This window comes from Bison bison, unplaced genomic scaffold (assembly GCF_000754665.1).
Source record: "Bison bison bison isolate TAMUID 2011002044 unplaced genomic scaffold, Bison_UMD1.0 scf7180017864044, whole genome shotgun sequence".
NCBI classification, from domain to species: domain Eukaryota; kingdom Metazoa; phylum Chordata; class Mammalia; order Artiodactyla; family Bovidae; genus Bison; species Bison bison.
The window spans coordinates 1,794,785-1,819,567 of record NW_011494616.1 but is presented as its reverse complement, the minus strand read 5'-3'; the positions used below and the strand labels follow the sequence as shown (position 1 = coordinate 1,819,567).

General features: G+C 38.7%; 1 protein-coding gene across 5 annotated transcripts in view; it reads left to right on the top strand.

Annotated features, from left to right (window-relative positions):
* Nucleotides 1-2,924: 2,924 nt before the first annotated feature.
* The window catches only part of HDAC9 (histone deacetylase 9), a 1,025,726-nt gene continuing 1,003,867 nt past the window's right edge, over nt 2,925-24,783 (top strand). For all 5 annotated transcript variants that reach the window (XM_010835593.1, XM_010835596.1, XM_010835590.1 and 2 more), the window contains exon 1: nt 2,925-3,061. The gene's annotated coding sequence lies outside the window, so the exon portion shown is untranslated. The remainder of the gene's footprint in view (nt 3,062-24,783) is intronic.

The window sequence follows — 24,783 nt, the reverse complement described above, 5'->3', positions numbered from 1 at the left end:
TCTTCTTTCTCTCTTCCCTACCCAAATATCCTCCCTCCTTCCCTCCTTCCCCCCTGCCCCCCTGCCCCTTACACACACACACCCTTTATACAGCTATTTCAAAAATAGTAAAAAAAGCAAATGTGAGAATTTTCACTTTTCTCAACCTATGCACCTAAGGAGGGTGTTAGATTTAAGGCCTAAATGGGGGGGGCGGTTATTACAATGGCACTTTCCCCAACAGATTTAAGAGTGTTTTCTGTACTTTACCTTTTCATGTCAGAAAATCAATATGTTAAAATTCATGTAATGTCAATTTCCAGTATGGATATTTTCACCATGCAGTAGCAAATAGTGGCTGGTTAATGTTTTCTTTTCGAAAATGTGATTATACTTAATTATTTATAAATGATCCCTTGCTTTTTAACCTTTAGTTTTTAAAATTGAAAATTCTTTCCTGTCCTATAGTGTCTTGTTTCTCAGACCCTGAGACAAAGGTTTGAGAGCTGGTAGCTGATTTAGGAAAAAGAGAACACATGAGTCGGAGTACGTAAGTCCATGTTTTTCAGTAGCCCAGTCATGTCCTACTCTTTGCGACCCCATGGACTGTAGCATGCCAGGCATCCCTGTCCCTCACCGCCACCCGGAGTTTGCCCAAGTTCATGTTCACTGCATTGGTGATGCCATCCAGTCATCTCATCCTCTGACAGCCTCTTCAGTAGAGGGTTGTATTAAAACCTTAAAGTCAGTAAGTCAATAGAGGGTTGTATTAAACTGTCTACAGTTTGGGGCAACTGAAACCTAATTCTTCTTGAGGAAATTGTAGAAAGTCCCCCTTGGAATTATCTATCCAGAAAGCAAGGGAGCTGCATGTCACACTATAGGGCTCCTTGGTGGAGGGCAGCTTCCAGCCTGCTGCGTGGGTTCAGTGAAAACCCCAGGCAACAAAATAGCAGTGTTGGCAGATGGAAGCCTGTGGGCATACAGTTGAGTAGTAAGGGCCAGGGGAAAGTGGGTGGGCATTAGTAGAGTCCGCTATATATGGAGATAGTACACCACTCTGTGAGGAGTGCTCAAGTGTGAAAAATATCAGAATTTAAGTTGGCCTAACACAAGCATTTACTCAGCCATTAGATTATGTGCTAAGTACTGTGCTAGGTGAGTGGGTATGCTGATTAACTTTTGAGGTGCTTAGCTTTTTAAAGCTCTATTTCTTTACAAATATAACTTTCCTTCCTTTCAAAGTTGAGATATAAATGAAATGGTAACTCCTGAAGATGCTTTGAAATGTTTAAAGCAGTATTTCACATTTATTATTATGGGATTTATCCAAATTTACCCAGAGAAAGGAGTGGGCATGTGGTTAGGCCATAAACTTAGGGGTCTGTTAGCCAATTAAAAGCTTTTTTTCATAAGACTGTGTGAAACTGGCCTTCCTATGCAGTTTGTATAAGATAGGAAATTTATAAGTTCCATGAAAGGAATAAGGTACCATGGGAATGACTATTTTTAGGCAGTTGGCAGTGAAGGCATCACAAGGAAAGTGGATAAAATGAACCTTAATGTAATACCTAGGAATTAGCCATGTGAAGGGCTTCCCTGGTGGCCCAGACAGTAAAGAATCTGCCTGCATTGTGGGAGACCTGGGTTCAATCCCTGGGTTGGGAAGATCCCTGGAGGAGGGAGCAGTTACCCACTCCAGTTTTCTGGCCTGGAGAATTCCATGAACAGAGGAGCCTGGCAGGCTATATATAGTTCATGGGGTCGCAAAGAGTCAGACATGACTGAGCGACTTCCACTTTCTTTTCAGCCATGTGAAAGGGCTTCCCTGGGGGCTCCAACGGTAAAGGATCTGCCTGCCAATGCAGGAGATGTGTGTTTGATCCCTGGGTTGAGAAGATACCCTGGAGGAGGAAATGGCAGCCCACTCCAGTATCCTTGCCTTGGAAATCCCATAGACAGAGGAGCCTGGTGGGCTGCAGTCTGTGGGATCAAAAAGAGTCAGACATGACTGAGTGACTGAGTATGCACACACAGCCATGTGAAAATAAGGAGTTTATAAAGGAACGGTATATTCAGGAGAGACTGAGCTAAGTTTAAGAGATGGTACAAGTGAGAACACACTCAATGGTCAGGTTAAACTTTTGGACCCATGTGTTGGTTAGGACAGGGTGACATTCTGTCTCTATTGCTAACTAGCTGTGTAGTGTCTCATTGGTTACTTAACTTTGATTAGCCTTTCTTTCCTTAACTGTACATTGGGGACCCCATTACTACCTATACTATAATATAATACTATTCTGTAGGATTGTTGTGAGAATATGTTTAAGGGTAAATGATGTGCATTATGTAAGGCACTTAGAATAAATTCTAAGTAACCTCCTGTGTAGCTTTTGGTTTCAGTGTAGTTTCAGGTTACAAGTCTTTATTTCATGAAGATGCATCCAGTCCCATTCAATGCAAAGTTTCCCAAAGTATATGGAACATTAATCCTATAGCATCTGCCAGAAAAAGATTATGGAGTTAAAAGAATTTGAGAAACCCCATGGATCATAGATGGACTTCATGGAGAGTCATATTAAGATATTAATAGCTCTGAAAAATCTGAGAGTAAATAAATCTTTTTCACTTTGTTTAATGCTATATACTAAATTTCTTTAATCACTACCCTCCCCCATATTCACATTGTATATTCTTTGGGAAATGCTAATTTGAAGAGCTTCGTGAGGTAGATCAAGTAAATTACTGGTGCTGATAGATTCCATATTGTGAACCTATAATAAATGACAAATAATAAAATATTTTCTGAGATTCTCTGAGGTTCTATATAACTCTGAGCCAGTTTATTAGTTTCCCTAAATCAATCATTACATTATCTTTTACATATTTCATTGTTCATTTTGTACACAGAACTGTATTACTTGCCCTGTGTTCCTCCTAGGCCTCAGATGTGTTCAGCATGATGTTTTTTGGCCTGACTTGAGATAATTTAAAGAATGTTCCCCAGACAGTTCTGAAAGTTGCCTTCCAAAAATACTTGGAATAATGCCACCATCATTAAACTAAGCAGATAACTTTCAAGGTGAGTGGCTTTGAAAGGGACAGCAGCTACTTGCATATGTATTTTCTCTGCAGAATAAAGGGGTTTTCATTTTACAGTCATACAAGCGTACTGGGTTCTTACTACGTGCTTGTCCCTGTGGTAGATATAGTTGATTTGAAGCAGACATTCTTAGTCTAGTGGGAGAAAATGAGCCATTATGGAAGGGGCTAAGTACAGTCATAGAAGACTATTATGAAAGTATGGAGGAGAGATTTTCCTTGGGGGTCAAAAAACAGTTCACAATATCAAAAAAACTTATGGTTACCCTTGATTACCATGTAAACAACAGAAAGAGGATATTCCAGGCTGAGAGAAGTAAATACACATAGGCCTCAGAGACAGGAAAGAGAGCGGGGAACTATAATCATGTGAGTGCAGATGGAGTGTAGGTTCTTCATGGAAAAGTGGAAGGTGATGAGGCTGGGAAGCCAGATGGAGTTCTGACCATGGAGAGTCTTGTAAGTTCTGGGGGACATAGTTTGGAGTTCATCCCCTACCTGGTGGAGCACCACTGATAGATTGTTAGAGATGGCCATAGTCACAATTTGAAAAAGATCGTTTTGGTAGCACTGTGCATTTGAGTTAGAGTAAGAGAGACAGGAGCAAGGAGCCCCGGAGGCCATTGCAGTGGTCCTGGCAAGAATGAATCTAAACCAACGTAGCAGGAATAATGATGCAGAAAAGGGAACAGCTTTGAAAGATATTTAGAAGATGAGAAAGTAGACTGTGGCGAATGGCTGTATAAGAAGAATAAGGGAAAGAGGAAATCTAGGGCTCTCTCAGAGGGAGCAGGGTTGGATATTGGCATCATTCGATGTGATTGGGATTCAGAAGAGAAATGCATGTTGGGGGACAATTACTGAGTTCTGTTTTACACTTGTTGCATTTGAAATGCTTATTGGTTAGTCATCTGTACCTTTATTGATTCCTGGAGTAATCACTGTGCTAGAGAATGTGGTAGATTCTGAGATATGGCAAGAAAAAAAGGCACAGTATTCCACATGCCTGTAAGGCTTACAGCCTAGTAGGAGAGACAGACATAAACAAATAAGTACTCCACAAATTACTTAACTAGTAAGCATATAAGAAGGTGACCTAAGTCAGTGTGGTGTGCAGTTCATTCTGGAATTTAGCAGAACAGTCTGGTCTGTGATAGAGATTTGGGGGTCATTGGTGAATAGTTACTAACTGAAACCATTAGATAGCCTACATGAGCAGGAAAGGGGACTGAGGCTAGAATAGCATGAATATGTAAGGAGAATGGTGGATGACTAAAGTCCTCAAATACATCTGTGAAAGGACAGCAGAGTAGTTGAAGGGTGTATCGAGAGGGTTGGGCTGTGGCATAGAGATAATGTAAGACAGGTATACAAAAGTTCTGTGGCTTTGGAACTGCAAGTCCTGGTTGACTGTAGCAAGAGCAGGTGCAGGAGAATGGAAGGTGTGCAAGCCATATTTTCATGCAACGGGGCACTGGAGCTGGCTTACGCTCGTTTCTGAGAACCAGATTGTTAACTTTTCAGAAATTGTGCAAGCTAGTTGTTAAATACAGCCATTATTGAAAATTATATTATGTACACTTACAATTAATAAATTTTATTCAAAATAAATTTAGTAAGTATTCAGAACTCACACTCTTTAATCATTTTACCGCATTCTCTTTTATCTATGCTCTTAAGTTTACTTAGGTCTGTTTTACCTAAATGGTAGATATGCAGTATATAATGGTGTGCAAGTGTACATCTATTCTGAAGTCTGTGTTTGTTGAGTTCACTTTAGTATCTCGAAATTAGCCCTACCGTGAGTATTTACACCATAGAAATTGGCAAATGTTACACATCAGAGATATTGTATTGTTGATTTTCTAGACTTAAAGTGTTAGGAATATTGTAAATAATGCAGACTAAACTCTAAAATATGTGGAAGGTGTAGCAGTTACATTGTGAGTGGCACACAGAAAATTGAGGAATTGGTCTTACAATTGTTCTTCAAATATATAAACTATTATCCACTTCAGTGAAGAAATTGCTCCCATTTTTGACTGAGCAAGAGAAGCTTTAACATATATATTCATTATTTCACTTTTGTCTTACTTATTAATTCAAAAGAAAGATTCAACCAACTTTAATGCCAGCACATCTACATTTGGTAAATATCAGTGAAAGCATTTTATAAGAAACATCTGTCTATATGTATTCTTTATTACCATAAAGAATATTGTATATCATGTGTAAATTATGTGCCTTGTATTGGTAAAATTTATAATAAACATAAATGTATAGAGATACATACATCAGTTCAGTTCAGTTCAGTTGCTCAGTCGTGTCCGACTTCTTGGCAACACCATGGATTGCAGCATGCCAGGCTTCCCTGTCCATCACCAACTCCCAGAGCTTACTCAAACTCATGTCCATTGAATTGGTGATGCCATCCAACCACCTCATCCTCTGTTGTCTCCTTCTCCTCCCGCCTTCAGTCTTTCCCAGCATCAGGGTCTTTTTCAATGAGTCAGTTCAATGAGTTCAGTGAGTCAGCTGGTCAAAGTATTGGAGTTTCAGCTTCAGCATGAGTCCTTCCAATGAATATTCAGGACTGATTTCCCTTAGGATGGACTGATTGGATCTCCTTGCAGTCAAAGGGACTCTCAGGAGTCTTCTCGAACACCACAGTTCAAAAGCATCAATTCTTCGGTGCTCAGCTTTTTTTATGGTCCAACTCTCACATCCATACATGATTACTGAAAACACCATAGCTTTGACTAGATGGACCTTTGTTGGCAAAATAATGCCTCTGCTTTTTAATATGCTGTCTAAGTTGGTCATAGCTTTTCTTTCAAGGAGTAAGCATCTTTTAATTTCATGGCTGCAGTCACCATCTGCAGTGATTTTGGAGCCCCCCAAAATAAAGTCTGACACTGTTTCCATTGTTTTCTCGTTTGCCATGAAGTGATGGGACCCTATGCCATGATGTTCGTTTTCTGAAAGTTGAGCTTTACGCCAACTTTTTCACTCTCCTCTTTCACTTTCATCAAGAGGCTCTTTAGTTCTTCTTCACTTTCTGCCATAAGTGGTGTCATCTGCATATCTGAGGTTATTGATATTTCTCCTGGCAATCTTGATTCCAGCTTGTGCTTCATCCAGCCCAGCATTTCACACAATGTACTCTGCATAGAAGTTAAATAAGCAGGGTGACAATATACAGCCTTGACCTACTCCGTTTCCTATTTGGAACCAGTCTGTTGTTCCATGTCCAGTTCTAACTGGTTGCTTCTTGACCTGCATACAGATTTCTTAGGAGGCAGGTCAGGTGGTCTGGTATTCCCATCTCTTGAAGAATTTTCCACAGTTTGTTGTGATCCACACAGTCAAAGGCTTTGACATAGTCAATATAGCAGAAGTAGATGTTTTTCTGAAACTTTCTTGCATTTTCAGTGATCCAATGGATGTTGGCAATTTGATCTCTGATTTCTCTGCCTTTTCTAAATCCAGCTTGAAAAACTGGAAGTTCACCATTCATCTAGTGTTGAAGACTGACTTGGAGAATTTTGAGCATTACTTTACTAGTGTGTGAGATGAGTGAATTGTGTGGTAGTTTGAGCATTCTTTGGCATTACCTTCCCTTGGGATTGGAATGAAAGCTGACCTTTTCCAGTCCTGTGGCCACTGCTGAGTTACCCAAATTTGCTGGCATATTGAGTGCAGCATTTTCACAGCATCATCTTTTAGGATTTGAAATAGCTCACCTGGAATTCCATCACCTCCACTAGCTTTGTTTGTAGTGATGATTCCTAAGGCTCACTTGACTTTGCATTCCAGGATGTCTGACTCTAGGTGAGTGATCACATCATCGTGGTTATCTGGGTCATAAAGATCTTTTTGGTACAGTTCTTCTGTGTATTCTTGCCACCTCTTCTTAATGTCTTCTGCTTCTGTTAGGTCCATACCATTTCTTTTATTGTGCCCATCTTTGCATGAAATGTTCCCTTGGTATCTCTCATTTTCTTGAAGAGGTCTCTAGTCCTTCCCATTCTATTTTTTCCCTCTATTTCTTTGCACTGATCACTGAGGAAGGCTTTCTTATCTCTCCTTGCCATTCTTTGGAACTGTGCATTCAAATGGGTATATCTTTCCTTTTTTCCTTTGCCTTTTGCTTCATATGTACATACATACAAATGTATTTGTGTTATGAGAGCTAATTGCTGAACACTTACTAGCACATAATGGCTATATATGGAGGATATGAATGGAATCAGATGATTGGATTCCATGGATGGAACCACTCTTTTGAAAAGCATGGCAGAGAAAAGGTGTTCTCTTGGTACTAGGTTATAGGTACCCAGAAGACATTTGCAGGTTTGGGGACTTTTATGCTTTTGTTCTTTTTGTGTCTTTACTTCAAAAGATTTATAGCCCTAAAGAGATGAGCCAGTAGAGAGAGAGAGATTGATGGTGCAGAAGAAGGTAAAAGTAAATGTTGGAAGAATGTGGCAAAGAAATGGTAGGAAATAAGATGCAGACTACTGGGGGGAAATTAGCCTTGAGCACACGGTGGATGCCTATTCCTGTAAGGATGAGGAATGATCATGCAAGATGTGGTAAATTCAAGTACAAGGACCTTAAAATCTTTTACATCAATGAATTGTAATATAAGAAGTAGGCAGGAAGAAACTCAGAAAGGTATCTGTTAATTTATGAATAAATTATGGAATAAGAGGTTAATACTGTGATTGACCAGGGCAAGTTTTTATACTGATTTAATCTCTGAAATATTGTGTTGTATTTTTAGTCTGTTTTTCCAGGTGGAAAGATTTGAATAAAATTGAGAGACCATTTAAAGGGACTTAATGTATTTAAATACCAAGTAGTATTTGTTTTACTGAGCTCTGCAGCGTAGTGCTACATTTCCGTGGACACGGGTTGAATTTCTACAAGACGATCAGATATGGGGAATAATTTGAGGTTGACAAAACTGCATTCATTGCATGCATGGATAGTTTGAACACAAGGTAAAATGTTATCCAGACTGCTGAAGAAAACAAGATTTATTTTGGAACATGACTTTTTTCAGCGTTATAATTTATGACTTTTTCACTTGGATTCTTGCTTTTAACACACTCATATTTATATATATGCTTCAATCAAAGAAATGAATAACATTTTGCTTATGCTGTCTCAGTTCTATTAGTTTTCCACCATTAAAATCTACAGCCCTTAGTTTTTTCAATTGAATTACAACAATATAAAGAATTTATATTTTCATAGTACTCTAATATCTTGTCTTTTCATATCTGTTTTCTTAAAATACATTAAATAATTATGCTGAATACTCAGAAGTACTGATACGAGCTGATTACGTCGAATATGGGTATTAGTATTGAATATTGCATGCCTTTGGCTCTCAGTTGCCATTATAGCTGTCATTTTTGAGTCTTAACAGCTGTAGTTACCTCCTTTGCAGTTTAATAGCACATCATCCATCTGGTTGAGGATTACAAGGCCTCAGCCTTGACTTTTTGGAAGAATAATGCCTCACTCTGTGTTAGTGTTGTTAGAGTTAGAATACTGTTGTAGTCCTCCTCACACAGCTGGTCCTGTGTTTGTTAACTGAGTCATGGTTGCAAGATGCTACTGCTGGTCTAAATGTTATGTTAATGTTCAAGGTAGAAAAAAGGATGGGGGACAGGGAAGGAATAGCACCAGGCAACACGTGTGTCCTATTTAATCATGAAAGAAAAAGCTTTAGAGACAATTCCTCAGAGTTCTGGTTAGACCTTATTGGCCACCCCTAGCTACAGGGGAGTCTGGAAAGTGACTTTGGCTTTTTGGCATCTGTGGTGGGAGACTGAGGAGAAGGTGGTAGGTAGAGAATGGTCTTGGTTGGCTTATTAGCAGTGTTTGCCAAAGGGAGATATCTCAAGCTTTGCATTTCTGCAGCTTATCTATTTAAGGCTGTCTCACCTGGAAAGCTTCCTTGGTGGCTCAGAGGGTAAAGTGTCTGCGGGAGACCCGAGTTCCATCCCTGGGTCAGGAAGATCCCCTGGAGAAGGAAATGGCAACCCACTCCAGTATTCTTGCCTGGAGAATCCCATGGATGGAGGAGCCTGGTGTGCTACAGTCCACGGGGTTGCAAAGAGTAGGACACGACTGAGCGACTTCACTTTCTTTCACTTTCACCTGGAAAGCACCCCTTTTTGGTCTCTTTCCCTGCAGGCCTGGAAGAAGTTTTGTTGGCCTTCATCTTGAGTCTACTTTTAGCTGGAATGTAGGTTATGAGATAGTCATTCTGAAAGAGAGGATCCATCTTTCAATGTCAGTCTGGAGAGGGCAGTCCAGGAAGTAGGATACAACCCTGAAATTGAAAGGGTACCAATGTTAAGCGTATTTCAGTACCAAGCATGGCTGCCGGGAAGGCTGCTGTGAAAAAAAGACCAGCAAGGAAGAAAATAATCTGAGAATCTGCCTGATAATACTTTTGGCATCTGAATGATTTAAACAAGTATAGCTGCATACGTTGCTGGGTTATTTTCTGGTCGGTGTGGGACTGTACATCAAGACTTCTTGTTTGAAGTGTTAGTTTCTCTCATTGCAGCTAAAAATATTAGAAAAGAATGAAGTTTAAGTAAACTGTCTATCTGTGGACTACTTGGGAGCACTGAGAATGGTTCTGTAGTGAATATACTTCTAAAACCCCTGTCTAGATCAATCCTGAACTATTCACCCCTGCAAAAATAAAATATTTCTGACCCTCAAGCTGTAGAATAATTCTTTATTTTGGATTTGTGAGAAAAATTTTTAAATGACAAAAGTTTTCAGTGCACATAAATGAAAAGCCAAATATTAAATTATTTGCAAAGATGAATTCCACTATGAGGATATCATGAGACATATATATTTTTCTGAGATCTTATTGTCTTCCAGTATTGGGCTATGTGATTCGTGTGTTATTTTATATCCTTGAAGTACGTTGTTACTATTATTTTCTCCTTTTGAAGAATCTGATGCTCATAGAGGTTAGGTTACTTGCCCGAGGTTTCAATGCCAGTAATTAACAGCAGCTGTGATTCAAAACCAGGCAGTTTGCCATACCTGCCAGGTGTGAATCTGTGATCTTAATAATAATAACAATTAGGCACTATGCCAAAGATTTTATAGTCATTTCTCCTATTATTCATTAAAATCCTAGACGTTAGTACTAGTATCATCATCCCTGTTTTACAGATGAGAACATTGAGAGATTCAGTAGCTGTCTTAATTTTTCACAGCTTCCAAGGCATGGTTTCCAACCCAGGCCGTCTGACCTGACTCCATGTGAACCCTAAATTCTTCACCACACTGCTTGTATGAAGTTAGTCATGTATTTGATTTGTATCTGTGTAGTTTTCTATAAAATGCAATTTTTATTTCTAAAAAGAAAATTTCATCTACATTATAAAATTCCAGAAAACCCTTCTGGTATTTCTCAGTGGCTTCATGTGGAGAGACAACTTTCTTCTGCCAGATCAAGTTTGATAGCTGTTTTAGCTATTTTTCTGGTGTATGTTAATAAAAATTTGATATAGATTATTATGTCTTGCACATGTGACCAGAGCTCAGATTAATTCATTTTTAGGTGACTGAGTAAATTTTTTAAACTCAAAATTAGCTCAATTTATATTAGGAAGATTCCAGGGTGAGAAAATTGGATATGAAAATTTAGCGACAATGAAAAATTATACCTGATAGGAAAAGTTACATTTTATGTTACTTGCTGATATTTTATGATAAGGGAAAATTGATCATTTTTATTCTTCAATCATCATTTTGCTTAAAGGATTTAATAGAAAGTAATATGTATTTCCTCATGTAGTAGAGTGTGATTGGAAAGAAAATGTGATGGCTACTCAGTCTTAAAAAAATCATCTACTTCATTACAGAAACATTCATATTAAATTATAGTTCATTCTAGACCAGCAGTGCTTTGATTTTGATTCAAATGTGTGTAAAATAAAATATAATAAAAAATTGGTACATGAAAAAATCAACTCTGTATTATTCTAGGCACATTTCACCACCTAACTCTGGTTTACCCAAATTCAGTGCTGTATTTTATAGTAATTGACTCACAGGAGAAAGATCTGTGACTTCTATCTTGCTGCATGACCTTGGGGAAAATTGGCTTAAATGTATGAAAGGATATTTCAGGCATTGACTCAGACTAAATAAATGTGCTAAATTTGATACAGTGAGTGGGAAATTTTTCTCACCACATGGAACCACTAATGAGCTTGGGAAGTAAACATGGTTAAGTAGACATAGTTGCCTTTTTGTTACTGTAATTCTGAATTGGCCCATTAGCATGAATATCATTTCAGTACACTTTGCAATTGTAGCTTTGGGACTGACCCCCAAACCCCAAGCCAAAAAAGAAAATTGTCTATAAATGACAGAGCTATTGTGGGTTAGATTATGTTCCCCTAAAAGATACATTCAAGCCCTAACCCCTGGTACCTGTGAAAGTGACCTTATTTAGAAAGAGGGTCATTGTAGATATAATCAAGTTAAGATGAGGTCATGCTGAAGTAGGGTGGGCCGTTAATCCAATGTGATTGATGCCCTTATCCGGGGAACAGAGGTAGACACACAGGGAGAACACCTGTGACAACAGAGGTAGAGATGATGTGATGCAGCAGCAAGCCAAGGAATGCAAAGGATTGCCAATCACCAGGAGAAGGAGAGGCGAGGAAGGAGTCCACCCAGAGTCTCAGAGGGAGCATGACCTTGCTGACACCCTGATTTCAGACTTCTGGCTTCTAGAACTATGAGAGAAGAAATCTCTCTTGTCGTCAGCCACTTAGTCTATAGTAGTTATGGCAGCCCTCAGAAACTGACATTAGAGGTAACAGTGGAGCAGTGATGAAGAGAGGCAGTGGTAGTGCTCTGTGGATTTGCATTCTCCTGTAGCTTCATGTCTTCCTGCCTCTCCCTGTGATCTTAATATAAACATCAGAAAATTGGGTTTTGTTTCTTCCTGCATCACATGCCTTTGCAGCACTACTTAATCTCTCTGGGTCTCATTTGCTTCATTGCTGAAGAGAGGATCTCACACCCTTCTGAGTAACACTAGCCATCATTTAGGGGAATTTTGCCTATCCAGACCCAGGGCTCACTGCTTAACACGCATGATTTTATTTACTTTTTATAAGAATTCTATGAGGAATGTATTATTATCCCTACTTTACAAATGGATCAAATAATGAGATTTCTCTGTGACTCCCCATGTTTTCTTGTCCTCTCAGAGACTTGAACATGAGAGTCAGAGCTGAAAAAGTGTTAGTATTTATGTTTCCTTGATGGGAAAGGTAACAACAGATATGTAACTTGACTTAATCTGCGTAGAAGGGGGTTAAAGGCATTGGAAAGGGATGTTACAATCACTTTGGTCATTTCACACTTTCTCCATGTGCAGAACAGAGAGTAAATATTTTTTAAACTTCTCTTTGATATATTTGACTCCTTTTTATTTTGAACAAAATATTAGTATAATTTCCTTATTTTCTGACTTACTTGAAAGTTTATTTATATATTTTTTTCAGGAAACCTAAATTTTCAATGATTTTTTTTTGTCTAAAAATGATAGTAATAAACAATTTTTAAAAACCAACAGCTGCAAAATAAGGCACAACAAGGCATTATATACTGACAATGCATATTTAAAACAGCATAATTCATTGTGGAATAGCTCTGTAACATATTTAATTTGCTTAATTTGCTCTTCAATGTATCTAGGTAATTATGGTGGTTTTTAAAAAATGTACAAATTCTTTTATTTTTTTTTATTTTTTTAAATTTTATTTTATTTTTAAACTTTACATAATTGTATTAGTTTTGCCAAATATCAAAATGAATCCATCACAGGTATACATGTGCTCCCCATCCTGAACCCTCCTCCCTCCCCATACCATCCCTCTGGGTCGTCCCAGTGCACTAGCCCCAAAGTTTTAATTTTTGGAACTATTTCAAGTTAGGATGTAATAGAGGAATTTAATGATGTAACTGCCACTATTCATATTCCCATTGTCTTAGACACTGTATTTGTACAGCAGCGAATGAGATAGTGATACTGTTATTCCATGGTGTACAAAATGAGGCATAGAAAAGTAACCTGGTAAAAATTACTGGTCTTCAAGTTCTTTCTTTGCCTCCAGGGTCTACTTTTATATGTTTCTGTTAGAGAAGGCCATTAACACAGTGACATGGACTAATTTATCAGATTAATGATAAACCTGGAAGCTAGACATCTGGGCTCTAAGAGATACTGGCCAAAGCAGGTAAGTGTGGGTAATCTGGAAACATCTGAAAAAATGGTATGCTGAATGGAGTAGCTTAGGCTAGAGGGTGGCAGGTGCATCACCATGGGAATATCAAAGATGAACTTGGCTTCTTTCATAATATTTCAAGCTCTTCTAGGATAAAACTGAAATATCCTTAGTTACTGTGGGACAAGCAGAAATTCAATACTTTTGCTTAGCTTTTGGTTGCTTATATTCTGTCATTCAAGGATATGGTTACAAACTTTACACTCCACCCCTAACATGGGCCTTTTAGTAAATGGTGAGTTACAATCTGATAATAGAAAGGATGTTATAGCTGAAATCAGAGTGCATAATAAGTCCATTCCATGCTGTTTCCTTGGAAGGCATAGACACTGTGTCACATGCCTCTAATATTAAAATTCTTAGAAAATACAGCAAGCAGTAGTGTTTGAGTAAGTCTTAGAGGCAAAACTGATCTGACCAAGCAATGTATGTTGGTTAAGTGAAATGTGAAAGACTGTCTGTTCTATCTCAGCTGAGGATGTTTGCCATCGAAAATGTTTGTTATGGCACAGTAGAGAGACTGAAGCTACCGGTTTCTTGCTACCCAAATTTGTCTTGGTTAAATTTGTCTTCTGTCTTCTAGACCCTAGGGAGCTGTCAGTCTCCTGAAGAACTGGGCAGTAGAGTGTAGGAAACAGGAAGAGAGTTTGAGGAGTTTAGCCAGTTTACCAGAAACATTTACTGGGAAAATCTACTTGGACACTAAATAGACACTGGAAAGTCTGACTGTCTAATTTGGATTTCTCCATATACCTGTCATGGTGAAGTGAAATATCTGTTGGGCTGGAGTAAGTGTGTCAGTATTTTGGTCATACCTCTATACAAATTAACATTAGGACTGGGAGCTTTGTGGTAATAACTTTCTTCATGTGTCAGAGCTGTGGAGTATTTAGATTCCCTTTAACTTCCCCCAAATTCCTTCTCAACCTACAAAAGACTGTAGAGGTCATATTGAGAATGCATTTTATCAAGTGTTGATCAACCCATTGGATGTTTGCCATGACCTTGCCTTGCTTGCCATCTTGGCCACCAAAGAACATTTTCATGGGTAATATATAGGAAGTTCAAAATGCAAGTAATACCACAGTTTTGTTTTTTTTTTTAATCTGGAAACCAAAATCTAATGGATAATGATAATGTTGACTGCTACCATTAAGTGATTAAGCATTTGTTATGGGCCAGATAATTCGCTGACACTCCATAGGGAAAGGCTTTGCCCTCCCAGGGATATTTGGCAATATCTGGAGACATTATAGGTTATCACAGCAGAAGAGAGGAGTGCTACTGGCATCTAGTGGGTAGAGGCCAAAGATACTGCTAAACGTCCTGCAGTGTACAGGACAGCCCCCACAGCAGAGGTTATCTGACTCAGATTGCCAGTAGTGCCGAGGCTGCTTCAGAGTCAGTATCTTATTTATGTATTTATTATGTATACATGATAATCATAGAAGATTCAAACCTGTCTTACAGCCGAGGTTCAAAACGGTTAATTTTTCACTTTTCATTAACCAGCATTCTGTTTCAGTCTCTACTGCTCGATCTTCTTAAACTAAGAGATGGCACTCAAACAGAAATCTTTTCCTCCCTTCCCCCATTGTGGAAAATGTCCACCTCAGTCTCTTCATCCCTAATATGAGAATATTTTCTGTCCTTTACCTGGAAGTCTGTAGTAATGTATTTGGGTTGGAGGTAAGTAGTAGGAAGGAAAGATGGAGGGGGGGACTACAGATCTTCAAAAAGTTGAGGTATTATACTTAAATGTAATATTTTTGGCAAAAATCTGTAGTCATAAGCAGTGTGGGTGAAATACAAAATGTATATTTAGAGTTTAGTGTTGCTCATACATATGCATTGTTTTTAGATTAAGAATGAGAGCTTTTAGTTTTTGCTTCTCTTTGTATCTTTCAAAAGCATTTTGATTTGCTCCTCTCTTGGGTGTGATGGTGATTTGTAGAGCTTGCTGGCTGTTAAGGAATCGAAGACTCTTTGTGAGTACTTAAGGAATGAGAGTTTACTTCCATCTAGGCAGAAAGGTAGATTGTGGGTGTTTGGACTCAAAGCATAACAGAAGATAGAGAGATGTGAGCAAGGCCAAGTTGTACTTTGGGAAAAGAAGTGTGGAGAGCCCCATGAGGAAAATGTGCTTTATTTACTTCTCTGATCAGTGATAAATATCAATTTTGGGATAAAGTTTGGCAGATAAATAAGGTTACTGGAGTGTAAGAGGTGGGGAAAGTTAAATTATTTTATTTGAATATTACATTTTGTAAGTGGGAAATGTGGCCTAGGAAAATTGACAAGACTCATTCCTCTATAATATTAATTTCTTGCCAAAATATTACCTTTCATATAGCATCTTTAGGGACTTCTACCTTGAAAAATACAGACAGCTGCCCTGGGTAAGGTTACAGTGCCATAGAATTTTAAATTTGCATAGAGAGTCAGGTTTTATTCTGAGACTTGTGGCACCAGCTTCATTTGGTTTCCGGGATAATCACATAGAACAAGGGCACCTCTTTGATTTACCTAGTATTCATTCTGCCAGTTGGTAGATTTAATAAACAGAGGAAAGACAGGACATGCAGCCAAGGTAAGGAGAGCACCATAACAGTATGCAAATTACACCTTGAAATTATCTATAGAGGATTGAAAATAGACAGCTTCTAATCAGCACCCAAAAACTGAACATTTTAAGGAAGCAATACACAGAGATATGCTCAGTGTGGCAGTCAAGTTAACTGAAAGAATGAATTCCAACTTTTCAGTGTTAATTTCAATGCATTAAGAAAACTGAGGTGTAATCTTACTGCCTTATGTTAACTACAGACTTTATTTTCACAGGCATTCACTTATCATTGCATTTTATTTTTAAGTTAAAAAAGCTATTGTGTGAGAGAGAATAGTTTTGGACCCTCTGAAATGTAATAGTTCACAAGGAAAAGATGAGGAAATTGTGAGGCAAAGATTACATTCTCTGAATTATATCAAATCCTGATTTGAACTGATATTGTTAATTTGCTTCTTTTTTGCCCTTTTATGAAACAAAGCTACCCCTGTGTTTTTTCAATATGCTAATTCTCAGAAAGCCATGGTTTCAGCAGAATTTAAATACAAGTTACAGTCATTGCAGTATTGAAAAGTCCCCATAGCATTCAATCATAATATTTTATGTAAGGCAGAGAGAAATGTTAATTCATTTTCACATACAGTTGAAAGATTATGTTAGATTTGATTTTCTTTAGACACCATATGCATATTTACCAGTAGAATAAACTCTGGTTGTCAGTTATGTGTGTAGGTTGGAGAGAGTTTGGATATCTTATGTGAGGGCAATATTCTTGTAGGGGGAGAAGAATGGACAGAAAGTAGTGAACTGACTCTGAGGACTTTGTGGTTTCAGGCATAGTGTTGGGTGATGCTATGTGTAAATGTCACTACAGCCCAGGGACCTGTATGGTATTATTTTCACTTTACAATTTGAGGAAATAGAGATATAAACCACAATAATTAGGAAGTACTGTTTCTACTATACCCTGATTCATCCCTAGTACCTGGATCAAAAAATGGAGATGTAGGGGGAGAGGGAGTCAAGTTATAGTTGTTGGTTGACTTGAACGCAGAACTTCTAAGGATTTGGATTCATCCTTAGATACAAAGATCTCTGCTATTTTTATTTTTTTCCCTTGCAGCAAGGGGATGGATTTTCATGTACTCATTCAAATTACTGCATGAAATATTTCCCAGTGGGTTTAAAAACACACTGGTTATGGTGACAGGTTTTGGTAGGGTGGGCACTATTTAGTTTGTAAAGTAACCTCCTCCTCCAACAGAAAATTACTTTAAAATGGAGTCTGATTTTGTATTGTTATTTGGTACTGCTGAAAGTCACGACCCCTTTTTATTTAGGGCTATTTTATCCAAAATGACAATGGGTTATTGATCAATTTAAATCCACAGTCCAAATGTGATTTTTGCAGTTGATAACTCACTTTCATTCCTGTGTATTTTAATTGTAAACACGTACACAATCTCCCAATTTAAAACAGGTTGCATTCCAAAGTTCAGTTCGAACAGAGTCATTTGGAGTTTAAAGCATTTTTCCATAGAAACAATGTTAGGTTTCCAGGCCAACCCACAAAAGCCTATTTAAACCATATTGTACAGTTTCTTCTCTAAAATCATCATGGGGCCCACACAACATATATAATAATATTTCTATTATTATAAAGGCATTTGGAGTTTGGCTTGGAATAGACTAGAGCTTCACTGGAGTAGAGCTGGGCACTTAAAGTCCGCCTGCCATCTTGGCAGTGAGAACCAGCGTTTTTTCTTATGATCCTGTCTATAGTGCCTGTAACCTATGGTGAAGACTATGGCAGGATGATGGCTAAGGCAGGGAATGGGTGATCTTTCAAGGGTGGATACATGATTCAACATGCTTTTCGTTCCAGGCAGTGGAACTTGAATATAAGTTTTTTTTTTTTTTCAAGTGCTCAACTTGAATATAAGGGTTTTTTTTCTCACATAAGAAGTCTGGAACAGGCAGTTTCAACACTGGTTAATTCAACAGCTCAATGAAGTCAAGGCTCTAGATTAGGTTGTGTGCATGTGTACTCAGTCACTCAGTCATGTCTGACTCTGCAACCCCATCCACTAGCCTGCCAGGCTTCTCTGTCCATGGGCTTCTCCAGGCAAGAGTACTGGAGTGGGTTGCCTTTTCCTCCTCTAGCGGATCTTCCCAACCCAGGGATCAAACCCACATCTCCTGCATTGGCAGGTGGATTCTTTACCATTGAGCCACTCGAGAAGCCCCTGAATAACCCCACAGTTATATCCACTGAGGCATAAGAATCTTGTTCTTGTGTCACAAACTTTGAAAGGTGAAAGAATGAGAAGTGACCTCTTAATCTTATTAAGTAAGAAAGTGTCTCCCAAATGGACTCTGAGTTAGAAGTCCACTTCTAAACCAATCATTGGCCATTGAAAATCAGATTGCTAGCGCTGGCTTAGAGTCTAAGCCTTAGGATGAGTTGTAGTTCATGTTGTAGGGCATGAGGCAGATGCCCACCTCCTCTCAGGATGTTCAAATGTTGCCAAGCTCATTTGAAGATCTGTTGACAAAGAAGAAGGTGGAATGCTCTGTTGAGTGAATGTCACATATTGTGTGACACTAAGGAGCTATGGCCTGGGGCAAAGGGAAGGTCATAAAATTCAAATTTTTGTTTTAGCTGGCTCCAGCCTCCTGAAAATCATGTGATTCCTCCCTCCTCTAGTTTCTATAAAAGAAGCAGGTAGGATAGATTCATTTATTCCTTAATTTATTCACTCAACAAATGTTTATTGGGCATCTTCTTTGTTACAAGCTGTATTTTAGGACAGATAACTTGATTGATGTTTTCTAATTTTTTTTTTTTTTTTTTAATACTGTTAGCAGTAGAGGAAATAGATGGGAGTGGTGGTGGTGTAGAGTGACCTTCTTCGCCTTCCCCATCAGGGGAAGTTAAAAGTATATAAAGAGCAATACTAGTGCCTCCTTGAATCAAAAGTACTAAGATCTATTTATATTTCAGAGAAATATCCCGATTTGATAAGGAAGACGGGGAAAAGTGTGTTGGATGAGAGTGGTGACTGAGAACAGCCACAGGGGCACTGAGGTTACCCTTCCAGCTTCTGCCCTGGCTGGGAGGGTAGAGCTGGGAGAGTAACCTCAGTACCCATCATGCCACCTCGGACACTGCCAGTCCCTGGCACCTTGGACACTGGCCTGTCCATTTTTCTAAGGGAAAGCATATAAATAGTATTATTGTAGCAATAATACTGGCTCATGATAAATATGTTTTGTTTTTTAAGTGATGATAAAACACATCACAAAGTACTGTGGTGATTTTAATTACTATGCTTTGGATTTCTAGTGGAACTTTTTGAAGTCTAGATGGTGGAGGATTACAGCTTGTGTTATCTACCTACTTATCTGTCTACCTCAGGAGTCAGCATACTTTCTCAGCAAAAGACAAGAACGTAAATATTTTAGGCTTTGTGGGCCATATGGCTTGTGTTCTAAGTATTCCATTCTGCTGCTGCATCACAAAAGCACAGTTTAGGTAAACAAATGGGTGTGGCTGTGTTCCAATGACAGTTTATTTATGGACAACTTCCTTGTGTTTCCTTCAGTTTCACATAATCTTAATGTCATGAAATAGTTTTTTCTTTTGATAGTTTTCAATCATTTAAAAGTGTGAAAGCAACTTTCACCTTGTGGGCTATGCTAAAGGGAAGCCAAGAGTCAGATTTTTTCTCTTGGGCTGTGATTTGTGGACTCCTGGTTTGATTCTCATTTGTCTGTCTACCTGTCTTCTTTCTTTCCTCTTTTATCAGTGAGCAAGAATCTGATTCCATTTAATTCTGTACAAGGAATTTTTATTAATGTAGTCAACTACTCTGAATACTTATAAAGAATGAAAATAACTGATTTATAGGATCTCTAGTATTGATTCACTTATGTTTTCTGTGGTTGAACTTGTACAGCTTTAAATATTATCATTATTATTGTAAAAATACTATATTTAACATCCTTATAACCAGTTTGGAGTAATTCGTTTGTAAAAGATCCTTAAGGAAGTACCTTCATCTTATAATAAATGATTTTGGATCTCGTTGAGACTTAAAAACCACAGGTGAATGATAGTGTCATATCAATTTTTACATCCTCAATAGGGCACTTGTATTTTCTGAGGCAGACAGGCAGGACTTGGATGGCTGTATATTACTGTTTATGAGCCTTATCCTTTACTGCAAATCAAGTGTTTATTCCACTCCTGAACTTAATTAGCAGTTAAGAGTTTTGTGCTTTGTATTTAAAGGAAGCATGTGATTTGTTCATTAGTTCAAAAGCAGATTAATTATTATATCTTTAGTCGCCATCTGTAAACACATCTATATTGGTGAGCTCTCTCCTGCTGAGTTACCTTGAAATGCCCTGTGGTGTTTTATTAGCTTTCAATTCTGTGTTTATTACAGTTGGCTGGAGATTTTTCAATTTAGTTTATTGGCCACAGAAAGTTCAGTCCTTCTGTGGAAACTACCAATTTTGGAGGGTGAGAGATTTATTAATGCTGGCTATCAGTTTGCTGTAAACATTTTCCCCAAGTTGTACTGTGTTTTGGTTTGGATTAAAGATATTAGTAGTAGTTCGATTATAAGCCAAGGTTTTAAGCACCTTATATACTGTCTAGGTTCAAGGAGGAGCAATTGGGAATAAAATTAGTAACCTGCATAAAAAAATGTCTTCTGAGTTTAAGCCAACCCTGAACAGAATTCTTAAGTACATGAGGGCAAGCGGATAAATGAATAGTTATTGATGCATTGGCACTTTAATATTATTTTTGGTGCTGCAAGAACACTTTCAGGTTCCAAGCAATTTTCAGAGAATTTAAAGAGCTTGTCTAAGGTCAGTGGTGGAGCTGAGAGGTGAACCAAAGTCATATGATGTGTAAGTTTATGTTCCTCTTCACCCGTGCCAGATAAAATACAGGATTCTCAATTAAGTTGGAATTTTATCATATCAACAAATAAGTTTTTTCATTACAAGTATGTCCCAAATATTTCAGGGACATATTTATATTGAAAATATTTGTTATTTGAAAATTTAATTTATTTGGGCATCCTGTATTATCATTATTATTATTTGCTAAATTTGGCAACCTTACTAGTGCCTTCCTCACCTCTCTCTTTTTCCAGGTATTCACATTGTCCAGGGCACTCCCCCTGTACTGCTAGCTTTAGTTTATTAACCCTGTCTTACTGTGTTCAGGCAACTGTAACAAAATACTATATCTTGGTGGCTTGTAAACATGTTTATTTCTCATAGTTCTAGGGGCTGGAAAATCCAAGGAGCTGGCAAATTCTGTGTCTGGTGAAGGCTTGTGGTAGAATGGGCTACAGATCTCTCAGGGGCCGCTCCTATTAGGGCACTAATCTCATTTGTAAAGCCTCTGCCCTCTTGATCTAATCACCTCTAAAAGGCCCTACCTCCTAATACCATCATCTTTGGGGTTAGGATGTCAACACATGAATTTTGGAGGAACACAAACATTCAGACCAGGAAAGAAAGCTGTGACAAAGCTAGACAGCATATTAAAAGCAGAGACATCACTTTGCTGACAAAGGTCTGTATAGTTAAAGCTATCATTTTCCCAGTAATTATGTACTAATATGAGACATCTATTTCTGCTTTATTGACTATGTCAAAGCCTTTGACTGTGTGGATCACAATAAACTGTGGAAAATTCTTCAAGAGATGGGAATGCCAGACCACCTGATCTGCCTCTTGAGAAATCTGTATGCAGGTCAGGAAGCAACAGTTAGAACTGGACATGGAACAACAGACTGGTTCCAAAGAGGAAAAGGAGTACGTCAGGGTTGTATATTGTCACCCTGCTTATTTAACTTATATGCAGAGTACATCATGAGAAACGCTGGACTGGAAGAAACACAAGCTGGAATCAAGATTGCCGGGAGAAATATCAATAACCTCAGATATGCAGATGACACCACCCTTATGGCAGAAAGTGAAGAGGAACTAAAAAGCCTCTTGATGAAAGTGAAAGTGGAGAGTGAAAAAGTTGGCTTAAAGCTCAACATTCAGAAAATGAAGATCATGGCATCTGGTCCCATCACTTCATGGGAAATAGATGGGGAAACAGTGGAAACAGTGTCAGACTTTATTTTTCTGGGCTCCGAAACCACTGCAGATGGTGACTGCAGCCATGAAATTCAAAGACGCTTACTCCTTGGAAGGAAAGTTATGACCAACCTAGATAGCATATTCAAAAGCAGAGACATTACTTTGCCAACAAAGGTCCGTCTAGTCAAGGCTATGGTTTTTCCTGTGGTCATGTATGGATGTGAGAGTTGGACTGTGAAGAAGGCTGAGCACTAAAGAATTGATGGTTTTGAAGTGTGGTGTTGGAGAAGACTGTTGAGAGTCCCTTGGACTGCAAGGAGATCCAACCAGTCCATTCTGAAGGAGATCAGCCCTGGGATTTCTTTGGAAGGAATGATGCTGAAGCTGAAACTCCAGTACATTGGCCACCTCATGCGAAGAGCTGACTCATTGGAAAAGACTCTGATGCTGGGAGGGATTGGAGACAGGAGGAGAAGGGGACGACAGAGGATGAGATGGCTGGATGGCATCACTGACTCGATGGACATGAGTTTGAGTGAACTCTGGGAGTTGGTGATGGACAGGGAGGCCTGGCGTGCTGTGATTCATGGGGTCGCAAAGAGTCGGACACGACTGAGCGACTGAACTGAACTGAACTGAACTGATGAGAGCATTGCCTGCAATGCAGGAGACCTGGGTTCAGTCCCTCGGTCGGGAAGATACCCTGGAGAAGGAAATGGCAACCCACTCCAGTACTCTTGCCTGGAAAATTCCATGGACTGAGGAGCCTGGTAGACTACAGTCCATAGGGTTGCAAAGAGTCGGACACGACTGAGCAACTTCACTTTCATATGAGAGCTGGACTAGAAAGAAAGCTGAATGTCGAAGAACTGATGCTTTTGAAATGTGATGTTAGAAAAGACTCTTGAGAATCCCTTTGACATCAAGGACATCAAACTGGTCAATCCTAAAGGAATTCAACTGTGAATATTCATTGGAAGAACTGATGTTGAAACTCCAATACTTTGGCCACCTGATGCGAAGAGCTGACTCACTGGAAAAGACCTTGATGCTGGGAAAGATGGAAGGCAATGGAGAAGGGAGTAGCAGAGAATGAGATGGTTAGATAGAATCACCAACTCAATGGATATGAATCTGAGCAAACTCCAGGAGATAGTGAAGCACAGAGAAGCCTGTTGTGCGGTAGACACTTACTACATAGCAACTGAACAGAATAAACCCCATTCTTTATATTTTTTTTAGTTCAAAGTTTCCCTGCTTAAGACCATTAAGTGAGAATCCTATTTTCGCTGATTTTCAAAGCATCCAATGACTAATCTGATGAAATATAGGTAATTTGGGTACCATGTTGATCAGAGCTAATGGCTTCATGCATAATTTTTTCCAGGTTACATATTTATTAACATCACTTGCTATAGCTAATACTTAAACACATGGTAACTGCAAAGGCCAGAACATCAGACTTTATGCACAGAAAGTGGAAACTAATTTTGAAACCATTCTTTTAGCTATTCTAGTAATCTGTTTTCTCAGAAGCCCTAAGTTTATGATTTTATCTATTTTTTATTCTATCTAAAATTTGATTATCATAGTTGCTCATTTTCTTGCTTATGATTCGCATGTATTTTACACATCTTAAAGATGGTTTTGGTGCATTTTCAGAATAAACTATTATAAAATACATTTTAGAAATTTAATGGATGATTGAGATTGCTACCGATCTGAAGCTTTATTTTCACTTTTAGTGAAAAATAATGTTGTACAGAACATTTTTTCTTTCTTGAGCAATTAGAATACAATGAGAGAAGTTAGTTCTTAGCATCCAACCACTTATTCAAGCTAATTCAAGCCAGTGCCTACCACTCTGCCAGAATTCTAGGACACTTGTATCTTTGCCCCTAGTACCCCTAGTACCTCAGAGAATGGGCTGGAAAATCACTGGGTATATTACAGGGATAGGTTTATTATCAAGTTACCATGTGGAGAAGGCAATGGCACCCCCCTCCAGTACTATTGCCTGGAAAATCCCATGGATGGAGGAGCCTGGTAGGCTGCAGTCCATGGGGTCACTGAGAGTCAGACATGACTGAGCAACTTCACTTTCACTTTTCACTTTCATGCACTGGAGAAGGAAATGGCAGCCCACTCCAGTATTTTTGCCTGGAGAATCCCAGGGACGGGGGAGCCTGGTGAGCTGTTGTCTATAGAATCACACAGAGTCGGACACAACTGAAGTGACTTAGCACCAGAAGCAGCAGCAGCAAGTTACTAAGAAGCATTTAATCGGGGCCCCAAACATTTTTGAGAGCACTTAGCAGAAATGGTGTATTTTTTTTTTTTTGGACTTTGAAAGATCCTAACTTAGATTGCTTAAAAGACATCTTTTCTGTAACTGCACCTTCTTACTCATTTCATGGGTGTTAGTTTTCCACAGCTGCAGAAATGGTGTATTGTTGACTATGTGTGCATGTGTGCTAAGTCGCTTCAGTTGTGTCTGACTCTTTGGGACCCCATGGACTATAGCCTGCCAGGCTCTTCTGTCCATGGAATTTTCCAGACAAGAATACTAGAGTGATTGCTATGCCCTTCTCCAGGGGATTTTCCTGATCCAGGGATCGAACCCTTAGCTCTTATGTCCCTTGCATTGGCAGGGGGGTTTTTTTT